Genomic DNA, 12,813 nt, shown 5'->3' with positions numbered 1-12,813 from the left:
GCAGCCTCGTAACGAGTATCGCCTCCAGCCGAGCAATCTCGTAACGTGTGATACCTCTAGCCGAGTATTGCTTTATGTTGAGCATTACCTTGGGTTGATACTGGTTCAAGACATCTAGCCACTTCGGCCCGTACATGGATTGGATTTGAAGTCTCCAGCCAAAAGACTCCTTTGACTGAAGACTTGGGGGACTCCTGTTGGTACCATATATTGGGCCTCGTATATTTGGGCCTTGGGCCTTGTATTTGGGCCTCACACTAAAGCCCATACTTTGTAAAAGAGGAGGAGCCCCTTATTCTATAAAAGGGGACTCCTCCCCTCATTCTAAGGGGGGGGCAAAAAGAACCAAGCCTAAGAAGGCTAAGAGAAGCTATCATTACATTCAGGAGAGACCTCACACCACCGAGGCTCTCCTCTCCATTCTCTTCTTTCTCCTCCGGGGGACTTCCCCCAAACACTTGTATCCATACAATTACAGAGAAACAGAATCAACTACAGTGTGGACGTAGCCCAAACATTGGGGTGAACCACGATACATCTTGTGTCATTTACATTTCTTGCAGATTCACGGTCGGATTTACGTTGTTCCAAGACATCCGGTTTTGTGCATCAACAAACATAATATATTTTTATATTACTAAATATTATAAGTTTATGTTATATTTAATATTGTTAATTTAACATAAATGCTTATAAATATTATTCATTCCATTTTCTCATAAATATTCAAATTGCAAAAAAAAAAATTCTTTAACATAATATATTCTTATATTACTAAATATTATAAGTTTATGTTATATTTAATATTGTTAATTTAACATAAATGCTTATAAATATTATTCATTCCATTTTCTCATAACAATTCAAATTGCAAAAAAAAAAAATTTAATATAATATATTCTTATATAACTAAATATTATAATTTTATGTTATATTTAAGATTGTTAATTTAACATAAATGCTTATAATTATTATTCATTCCATTTTCTCATAACAATTCAAATTATTCTCATCTAATCCATTCTAGTAAATAACAACAAAAAATTATCAAAATAACAACAAATTAAAATAACAATTAGAGTGCAAACAAAATTAATTTAACATAATATATTCTTACATTACTCAATATTATAAGTTTATGTTATATTTAATATTGTTAATTTAACATAAATGCTTATAAATAATATTCATTCCATTTTCTCATAACAATTCAAATTATTCTCATCTAATCCATTCTAGTAAATAACAACAAAAAATTATCAAAATAACAACAAATTAAAATAACAATTAGAGTGCAAAAAAAAATAATTTAACATAATATATTCTTAAATTACTCAATATTATAAGTTTATGTTATATTTAATGTTGTTAATTTAACATAAATGCTTATAAATAATATTCATTCCATTTTCCCATAACAATTCAAGTGACAAAATTAATTAATTCGCCTAAATATGAATTAATTTAACAAAAATAATAGAAATTTATCTAACTACTTAAATTACAATTTTTAAATAAATAAACTTGTGTATTATACAATTTAAAAATTAAAGAATTTAGTGATAGAAACCTGAATTATAGAAGAATTCCGTCGTCGATCAATTCTTTATATACTCAACCAGCTCAAATAAATTCCCTACAACAATAAATTGTATCAAAACATTAAACATAAGAGGAGAAAATAAAAATACTACAAGCAAGAAAAACTTACCTTTGTGAAGAATGAACTTGGAAGAACTCGGAAGGTGAGAGAGAGAACAGCAGAAGTTTTGTAAACCGTGAGAATGAGATAAATGCAAGAGAAAACGAAGAAAACACGGGGGAGGGTATATAAAGACCATCAGTCTGTCGCTTACAACCGACACTGGGTTTCAAAATATTTAAAAAAATAAAATATATGTCGCTCAGAACCGACGTAGGATTTAAAATATATAAAAAAATCAATTAGTGTCGCTTCTATATGCGACACCCATACTTTATGTCGCTTAAAAGCGACACTGTTTTATTTAAAGCGACGCCAGTATTTAAAATTATTAAAATGTGTGTCGGTTATAAGCGACATTAAATGTTTACGTCGTTTAAAAGCGACGCAGGCTTTCTAAAACCGACGTCATATTCAGTGGGTGTCGCAACTCTCTTGTGCGCCACTATATTATATTAAACCGACGCAACAACTCACACTATAGGGCCCTTTTGTAGTAGTGTTTAGATGTCGAATGATGGTGGCGGTTTAATAAGTTATTATGTCGGATAAAACATATCCGACATGTCATCCAGTTAATGTAGAATAACAAAGAACTCATGTCAGTTATATTTGACATGAAACACAAATGTCGGATACAACCAACATAAAATTAGTATAACCGTTAGGATTTTTGAATTCCAAAAATCCCGTCCTTAACAAGAATTCCTGGTGGATAGTTTGTTTTTTTAATAATATTTTAACACATTTTGGCGGTTTTAGAGTTCCTAATGGCGGTAGGGATGACAATGGGGCGGATTGGGTTCGGACGTGCCATCCCCATACCCGAACCCGTTTATTTTCCCTGAACCCGAACCCATAGAATCCTCGAATGAGTTTTCCCTATAACCGAACCCGTTGGGTGACAAATTTTTGATCGGGAACGGTTTTTCCCATTATGATATTTATATATTTATTTATATTATTAACTGAATGAAGAATATTAAAAACACGATATTAAATAAATTGCTATTATTAATACAATTGATACAATGCATCTAATAAGTAATATTAAACATTTATATTACTAAGAAAACATTTACACTCTTGAAATTATAAGCATTTAATTTCTATTATTAATGATATAGAAGTAAATAATTAATTTCATATTTAATAATGCATGACTATTAACAACCCATTTTTATATAATAAATATTTATATTTTTGTATTCATAGATGAAATGGTTCAGTTTTGGGTATGGGTTTGGGACGGATACCCCAATAACCATAACCGAACCCGAAACCGAAAAATTTACCCAACGGTTACCCATAACCGTAAAATACCTGAAATTTTATGCCCGAAACCGAACCATTCAGATCAGTTACTTAATTGCGGGGATCGGATTTAACGGGTTAAATTGCCATCCCTAAATGGCGGTTATAACCGACAAAATTTAACTATTTTTATTATTTTAGTATTATGTCAGTTATAGTAAATGTAATGTCAGTTAAATCTAACATACGTGATTTATTTTATTATTGTAAAATTACCTTTTTATTTCTTTATCGCATACTTTACACTTAAAATATTTTAGTTTGTATGGTAAAATTTTAAAATGTTATATTGGTAAAAAAAACAAAAAAACAAAAAACCAAACCAAAATACACGAGGGCAAAATTTTGGGCAGGAAATTTCCTGTCACTTTGATTCAAAAAAGATTAATGGCAGACTAAATTCGACGGAGAGAAATGTTCTAGCGGTTTTTGGTTGATGTTGTCAGATGTAACCAACACTACTCTGACATACATAATAAAGCACCAACGGTTTTTATTCATATTGTCGGTTATAACCGATGTGGATGCAAATTTCCACCTTCTTCTTCTTGGACAAAATTGTACCTACAAAACAATTAACACCTTAGGTCAAGGCCAAGCCTCACGCGCCCACGATGAATGAGGGGGCTTTGGCTGAAGAACCTCTGATGCCAAAGTTAGAATTTAGAGAGAAAAGTATTTGAAGAGTTTTTGGGAGTTTTGCAAGAGTGTGGACCTCCTTTTTTAGAAAATATAGGGAATGGAGGTGGCCGACCCTTAGAGGTTTTTTGTGTGAAAATGGGTGATTTAATTGGTGATTAATGGATTAATTAGGAATTAATCCATTAATTAGCCAATTAATCTCCATTTATATGGAATAATTTGTAGGTTATGAAGTAATTACCTAAGATGAGGATGGATGAGATAATTTGGAATTGGTTACCTTTTTTGGACACTCTTGGCTTGATTAAAGAATGATTTCCACTGCTCGCGCATAGGACAACCGATGTGTCTCAGAGGTAACTTTGTCTTTTTTACCAAAAATCCATGTGTCGCCTTGTGATTATTTTTGGCTCCACAACCAACAATAGTTATTACCTTGCTGGTTTTTTGTTGATGTTCTCGGCTATAACCGACACTACTCTGACATAAATATAAAAGCACTGGTGGTTTTTATTCATCTTGTCGGTTACGACCGACAATATTTATTCCCCTAGCTAAAAGAATTCTACTTCGCACTTTTACTTCGTGGGTCGTTCTTCATTTCTTATTTTCTCCTTCATTTCTTCTCTTTCTCCTTCCTTCATTTCTCCTCTGTATCTGTGGAGGAACAAATTGAAGGCCATCTTCCAGGAACAAACTGAAATCAGTGCATTTTAAATTAATTGTATTATGCATAAATTGAATATTGACAAATGTTTGTTTTTCCTTTGTCGTTTTAGAAATACATGACAAATGTTTGTTTTTAATTAATAAGGAACCTCAACATAGAATCTGCAGAGCTACAATTCTAAAGTGGAAAGAGAGACAACCTTGTTCATTTGCTTTGACGGCGAAATGTGTTAGTTCAAATGCTGCTGAATTTTCAAAATTCATAGCTATTGATAGGGATCCAATAAATCTTCCTTTGAAGAGGGATTGGCGCTTGATTCGGGAAAAAGATAAGGAAGTTTTGTGGGAAAGAATTAAAGTATATATTTTTCGTTTTTTTACTTGCAGATTTTTACTAACATGTATGTTTTTATGAATATAGGGGAACATTATTTTTCTTTATGAATATAGGGGGAGTTTTTATGGGGATGTGATGAGGTATTTTGGAGCTCATGGAGGATCAACATAAGGATTTGCAGCACAAGGAGGATCAGCAGAAGGATTTGGAGCACATTTAGGCTCGGATTCTATTGAATAGTTTGTTGGTTGTCCTTACGGATATGTATGACACATTGCCTACTACGATCTTTTTTTGTGTGTCTACATTATGTATTATGGTGAATTCAGAAGACATTATTGTATATTAATTTATACATTTAATGTCTACTTCATGTATTATGGCGGATTCAGAATACATTATTGTATGTTAATTTATATATTTGAATGCATATTATGTTTGTTAAGAACTTTGTTTATTTTATTCATTCATTTAAAAAAGTAAAGAAAAGAAAAAACCGACATTTTCGTTTTTTTTAATTATGAATATTTTTCTCTTGCGGACGACAGAAACTAGTTGTTTATAATAGATTTTATTTTTTTAAATGTTTCTGTCAGTTAGGAACGACGGGATAATTGAATTATTTGACAATATAATTAACTTCCTGGTGTTAGGTGGAAACTCATGGCGGTTATAAATGACATTCATTGATTATATCTGACACACCCCGATCCTAGAATCAAGGCGTGCTGGCCGTCACGTGAGTGTGACGTAGCCAAAAGTGCGACACGGAAGCAAGATATAACAGAAATATGAAGAAATTTTAAACCAACCACTAGCAGCATAACCTACTAGCATACAAGAGAGAGTTATAAAGTAAAACACACGAATTCAGAGCGTAGGTATAAGTGCAGTCAAGTAGGACCATAATTAAAGTACAACACCCGCAGGTGAGTCCTACATGCAGAACGTCTGTCAGAATGCCGAAAAAGACCTCGTGAGCCACCAACAGCTAACTAGAACTGGAGGCGCGCAAAACAAAGGTGAGTGGGTCAGTAAAACCAAAGATTTTCCAAAAACATTTATTTAAAACGTTTCTAACCCCTCACCGTAAAACCTGTATACTTTCCCAGAAAAATAGTATATAAACATATATATATATATATATATATATATATATCATCAAAACTCAGCTTACCATCTATCAACATAACATCTCAGAAAGAATATGTCATGCCATGCCAAAATATAATATGAATGCATCAATATAACTCAGGTGAAATAATAAATCAACCGGAAACCCTGCAGTGGTCCTGTACGGCTGATTCTATAGCTCAATATCCCATCAAGCCGGAGTCACCAACTGTGACATGTACGGCCCTGCCGGAGTCACCAACTGTGACCTGTACGGCACTACACTGCACATAAGTCGGAACTACCTATAGTAGTCTGTACGACTAAGATGGTGAAATAATACGCTCTAGTGCTTCTCTCATCAATCATCTGTGCACATAATCTAAAGTCACCCACCAGTCGGAACCTCTCTAATGGTCTGTACGACTGGCATGTCGGAACCACCTCTAGTGGTCTGTACGACATCCACCTACTTGGATCCAAGGCGAGCGTGCGGTGTGGTGAATACTATAAGCACTAATACCAAAGGTGCAGTTTATGAGCTCACAACGCAATCACATCATCATTCATTCATATAAACCATATAAACTCACCTGATACTCACCTGTGCGTCCACGGCACCAATTCACACATATATATGCATCAATTATCAATTCATAACTCATAATATGCATGCATGGCATTTTAGAAATATAATTTCATATAAACGCATTTTCTGGGAAAACAGTAGTATATAGGTAATACGAAAACAAAACTGCCCACTCACTGATAAGTCGATGGGTCGTAACCCCCGTGACGTCCCTAGATGCGCTCGTCCTCGGGATAGGTGTCACCTATATGCAAAACAACTATAAAAACGTTAATTTAAACACATAACCAACAATTTGAAATAACTTCTCATACGATGCTCAATTTGGGTATATGAATATACCACATCGACCTACTCGACGTCACGGATGTCGAGAGATTTTTAGAAAAAATTTTGGAAGCTGCACGCGCCCCCACGCGCTGGGACAGGCATGGGAACACGCGCCCCCACGCGCATCATCCCTAACCTCGGCTCGCCGGACTGAACTTTCCGGCGGCCGGTTTCCGGCCAAATTTGAAACTCCTTGTTCTCCTTCGTTTCTCAACCATTTTCTTCGTATTTTATATCAAAATGAAGCCCCAAACATGTAGAATCACGATACACTACTTTTAAGCTCCAAAAACAACTAAATCTCACCGGAAAATTCTAAGCAAAACCGGCCAAAATCGAACCTAGTGATCCCGACGTCCAAAACCTTCAAACGAAGCACTCCGAGCTTCCTTGGGACCTCACTAAGCTCACAATAAGCTTAGAATTCCCTGAAACATAACATTTCACTTGTGCATGAACAGTGACAAAAAATGAGGGGTTCGGGTTCACATGATATCGAAGGTTCCACGTCCTAAAACAAGCACTAATCAACTCAGAACATCACAAGGATGAAGAATCTTACCTTGTTTGCTTCGATCCACTGAGTTTTGGATGGTTTGGGTCTCGTCCGTACACTTTGAGAGTGAGAGAGAGAGAGAGAAAGCCGTGAGGGAGGAGAGAGAGAGTGCTACGGGAAGGGAGAGAGAGCATGGGGTTTAGATGGTCCAATATCCAATCCTCACCCTTCATCATCTAATTCCCTAACCAAAATTTTATAAAACTAAAATTTAAATCCAAAACTTATATAGAATTAATCCAAATAATGTCACACACACGTACCATAGCCCCCGCTAAGGGCAAATCCGACATTTCACGTCCTTAATAAGAAAATCTCGGGACGGGCTGTGACAATATCCGACACTATTTCCTGGTGGTTTTAGAGCTTAACCGACATAAAATCCTTTTCCTAATGCTGACAATTATGTCGCTTTTTTTATCCTTCATTACATCAATTTTCTATCGGATTTTGCTTAATATCCAATAGGAATATACAATTTTTGTTGGTTTTCGTAACGACACTAATAAATGGTTTCGTAGTAGTGAATACAGAAATGAATACTAGTTGAGAAATAATAATACTTGCATCCTCATTGGGAAATGCATTGTGAATAACTTATTTTCACAGTATGAATTCTATAATTGAACGATTCAATTTCTTAATTCTCATTCGAATTGGAGATCGTTAAATTATCCAAGTCATCTTAAATATGTTACTTTGTACTCACAACGTTGATTTGTTTAAAAGATTTTGATGCATAAACGATCTCTGATTCATATGATATTTCGTAAGAATGATTTTTAAATGAAGATTAAAAATAAACTGTGTGTTTATAAAATTCATACAATAAAAATACATTATTCAATATGTAAAATATGTGCATTTAATAAACAGATGCATGTATATCCGTTGAGGTATACCAAGATGTAGGTTACATTAAAACATTATACATCATTAAGATCAAACAAATATAAATATTAAAAAACAATCATACTTACGCACTCTGGTGAGAGTTTGTTCTTTCTTCTTCAACTCCGACCGCTTCAAAGCGTCAATAATCTTGCTTCTAAATTATTTTAAAATTAAGTTGTGATTTTTTTTTTCTTCAGATCATACCATTCTTTTTTAAAAGATTAATTATCCAATCTTTGTTGATACGTTGGGGTATAACTCGATATTATAGCGTTAATAATAGATCTCAAGATCATATTGGAAAAGATTCAAAATTTGAAGGGGCAACGCTAGAGCGGCGGTTGAATCTATGGCAGTCTGCCGGTGTAAGGAAGATACAACTAGTACACTTAAAAAATTAGAGTTTAATTGTTTTCTTAATCTTTTTAATCAATGAAAAACATAAAACTCGTTTAGATGTGCTTTTAAAATGACTGAGAACATTTTTAGAGAAAATATTTTTTGGTTCCAAAAGCACTTAAAGTGCTTTCTGCAAGAAGCACTTTAAGTGCTTTTCCAGAATTTACTTGTATTTTTACTAAAAATTGGTTCTAAAAACATTTTCACCAAAAATGTTGTCAGTCATTTTAAAATGACATCCAAACAAGCTCATAGTTATTTTTTAATATATATAATTATTCACCTTAATTGCCACTAGATTCTTTTTAGTTGATGTAGATTATCCACCTTAATTGTTACATAAGATAATACGAAATTGTGGTATATATAAGGGATAAGAATAACATTACTCTTAATCCGTTGAAATCCAACCCGCATCCGCATGCATGCTTAATAAATTAATTCACTTTTTCTTTACACTTGTCCTGTTTTGATTGTGCCATTTATATAAGGCCAATGAAACGTTGAGATCACTTCACGTAAATAGTTATGCTCCTTTTCATATTCTTCTTCTTTTCTATCTCGATCAATTTGCCACCGCCGCTGAAACCTTAAGGCCCTTTCTCGCCTGCTCCAAGCCACTCACCCTCCCGACGTCAACTACTAGCTACGAATCCCAGTATTCCCTTACATCGTTACTCCCAGTATCAACCAGATAAACCCGGCAAACCCGCTCAACCGATCCACTATTACCAACCCATTTTCCTGGTCGGCACCGGTTCCATAATTACCAACCCGATATCCTTAGATCGGCAAAGGTAGAATAGAAGCCGACCCGCTCGCTGCCCACTCTACCCCAACTCTTCTACCCTTAGTTTAAATATATCAGTGTATAAATAAATAAATAAATAAATAAAACTGTAAATAATCAAGTGGCAAGTGCATGATCGGTTGTACAAGAGGTAAACCTGTAGCTTTTAGTAGTACGAAACTTGTTTTTGAATGTAGGAGGAATCGCAACACATTGATAACAGATTAATTTTTCTCTTCCATGTAGTTTTGGTACCATATGATGCGACATCTTATTTTTAAACTCTGAATCAAACAGTACTCCAAATCCGATCCAGTGACCCAAAAAATACATCTATGAAAGTTCCAAACCTAATTTTTTGAGGTTTCAAACTTTTGTTCGTCTTCCACTAAACCTACCCTTGGAGTTAGCAGTAGGACACTTTCTTTAGTAACACATGTTTATTTTAATTAATTACTGTTGTGTTATTTTGGTGGATTAATCTAACAACAAGTTGCCAAATAGAAGAATGGGTTCTTAGAACTGGATGAGATCGATGCTTACCATGCTAGCAATTTGTAGCTGAGAAGTAGGCGAATATAATGGAGCTAGGCAAATGGCGCCACACTGCTAATGTTTTAGGACCAACTTTTGATATCTTCACATGCGCAGCTCTAGCCTTTGTCCATGTGATTTTTTTTTTTTTGGCTCGAAATTTTAATCCTAATCCTTTATAACTTTTCGTTTAGAAGCTTAATTAATTTACCCATCTTTTACAACATAGTTTACAATAAAGTAAAATAACTTTAATATGATTCTATGAATATGTATCAACCCCCACACCCTTTTCATGCAATGGCCCATATATTAAGAGGTTTCACCAATCATGCCTTATTTAAGTACTTCATCACATCGATCCTTGGAAAGATTGTGAGAAATTGAATTGAATCAAACTATCTTCTTAAAATCTGGTATGAACAAGAACAATTACTAATATTTAGATTGCATGCAACGGTTTGAATGCCACACTTAAAAATTTCTCCATCATCAATAAAAGTTAGTACTTGATGATAAAAACCAAATAATTCACCAATAATATTAATTAGAGCAACTCCACCCTTGGAGCCCTCCCCCCTAGCAATCCACTATCCAATCCACCTAGTGAACAGTAATTGCCCGTAATAAACAGTAATTGCCATTTGCATCTCCACCCTTGGAACCCTCCCCTGGCAATTGGTAATAAAATATTAATATTTTTTTTCTCACCCAATCCATAAAATATTATTATTTTATTTATTTCTCTCTCTCTCTCACTCTCTCTTCTCTTCACCGTGGCTCCTCTTCTTCTTCACCTTCTTCACCCTCGCATTCACCCTCACCTCATCAGCACCACCATCCCCCAAACCCTCCCCGCCTCCTTCTTCACCCCCACCTCCGTACTCCCCATCCCGCCCGCCGTCCTGGACGCACCTCCGTACTCCCCATCCCGCCCGCCTCACCGCCCTCACCCCCACCTCCGTACTCCCCATCCCGCCCGCCGTCCTGGACGCACCTCCGTACTCCCCATCCCACCCACCTCACGCCCTCACCCGCCTCACCGCCGTACTGGACGCACCTGCAGAACCTGATAGAAAAAAATATTAAAAAAGGCGTCTGACTTCAGATCCACCTCAGGCGCTCGGGCTGGCACGAATCCAACGGCCTGGCGCTCGGGCCTGCTCAGGCTCCCTCGCTAGCCAACGCTGGACTTCCTCCCACCGGCCCTCGGGCCCTTTCCTGGAGCCTGTTCCCTGAGCAACCACCAACGATGGACTTGCTCTTACGTACAGTTGAACCCCTTGCAACTTGCAAGTGATTTTAGGGTTCTTGCATGGTGAGACAATAACGTATGGCATATGCGTATAAAATATCAAAATTACATCCATCTTTTTATTTCATGCGTATTAGCTGCAAGCCTGCAAACATGAAACAGCCTATATTTGCTACTTGGTAAGTGCCAATTGACAACTGCAGCTCGTTCTGTTATTGTGAATGGGATCGAATCGATCGATCGATCGATCATATTGGAGTAATTTCAATCAACAAAAAAAATTTGCAAAAACAATGCAGATTAGTAGCTGAGCATGGTAAACAATTATCGACGTACTGCGATGAACTTGTTAGAATTCCTTTGTCCCACATCGGCCAGAAGGCTTGAAAACAAGTCATTTATATAGAATTAGCTCACTCTAACTAACACCGAGGCCTTTTGTATTAAAACCCTACACCTGACGGATTAAGCAAGTGGTCAAGTGGCGACAGTATCGGTGTTGTTGGAGTGGGCTCATGGCCCGTCTACTTGAAATTTAAGATGGTATCAGAGCCAGGGGATGGGCCCGTACATCCACGTGAACGGGTGGGTCCTCTTTGACCATGTGCCAATGGGTGAGCCCCAACTTGGCTCCACGTAGGCCAAGAGAAGCCCCGTGAATAGGTGGGTCCCCATTGGCCCTATGCTAACAGGTGAGCCCCGGCTTGGCTCCACGTGGTTGCTGATATGTGGAACTTCACGTGTGACCCATAAAATGGGATATCACATGCGGGGGAGTGTTAGAATTCCTCTGTCCCACATCGGCCATAAGGCTTAAGAACAAGCCATTTATATAGAATTACCCCACTCTAACTAACAATGAGGCATTTTGTATTAAAACCCCATACCTGACGGATTGAGCAGATGGCTAAGTGGGGACAGTATCGGTGTTGTTGGAGTGGACCCATGACCTGTTTACCTAAAATTTAAGGTGGTATCAAAGCCAGGGGACGAGCCCGTACTGCCAAGTGAACGGGTGGGTCTCCTTTGACCCCACGCAAATGGGTGAGCCCCGACTTGGCTCCAAGTAGGCCAAGAGATGCCACGTGAATGGATGGGTCCCCATTGGCCATGCGCGAACGGGTGAGCCCTGACTTGGCTCCATGTGGTTGCCGATGTGTGGAACTTCACGTGTGACCCATAAAATGGGGTCTCACATGCAGGGGAGTGTTAGAATTCCTCTGTCTCACATCGGCTAGAAGGCTTGAGAATCAAGTCCTTTAAATAGAATTGCCTCACTCTAACTAACACCGAGACCTTTTGTATTAAAACCCCACACCTGACGGATTGAGTAGGTGACCAAGTGGGGACAATATCGGTGTTGTTGGAGTGGGTTCATGGCCTGTTTAAGAGATCCAAATGCAGTAGAAGAAATGGGAAATGTAATTATTAATGTGATCAATAAATTTGACTCCATTTATCTTATGGGTATAGTTCCCGTTCATTAAACATCTATAAATTCATGTCACTAGTAGAAAAGTCGAGTAGTATTTTTATTATTTGTAAATGTGAGGTTTTATCTTTCATTCATATGAATTGCAAGTTCGACGTTAAACTAAGTGGTTGGCTTAACCCAACTTCTATGTCCAATAGAATTGTATCAAACAAAGCAAACGTAAACTTCTTGATACAAAAAATATATCTTATTTT

This window comes from Malus domestica, chromosome 15 (assembly GCF_042453785.1).
Source record: "Malus domestica chromosome 15, GDT2T_hap1".
NCBI classification, from domain to species: domain Eukaryota; kingdom Viridiplantae; phylum Streptophyta; class Magnoliopsida; order Rosales; family Rosaceae; genus Malus; species Malus domestica.
Note: the sequence above shows the minus strand (reverse complement) of the source record.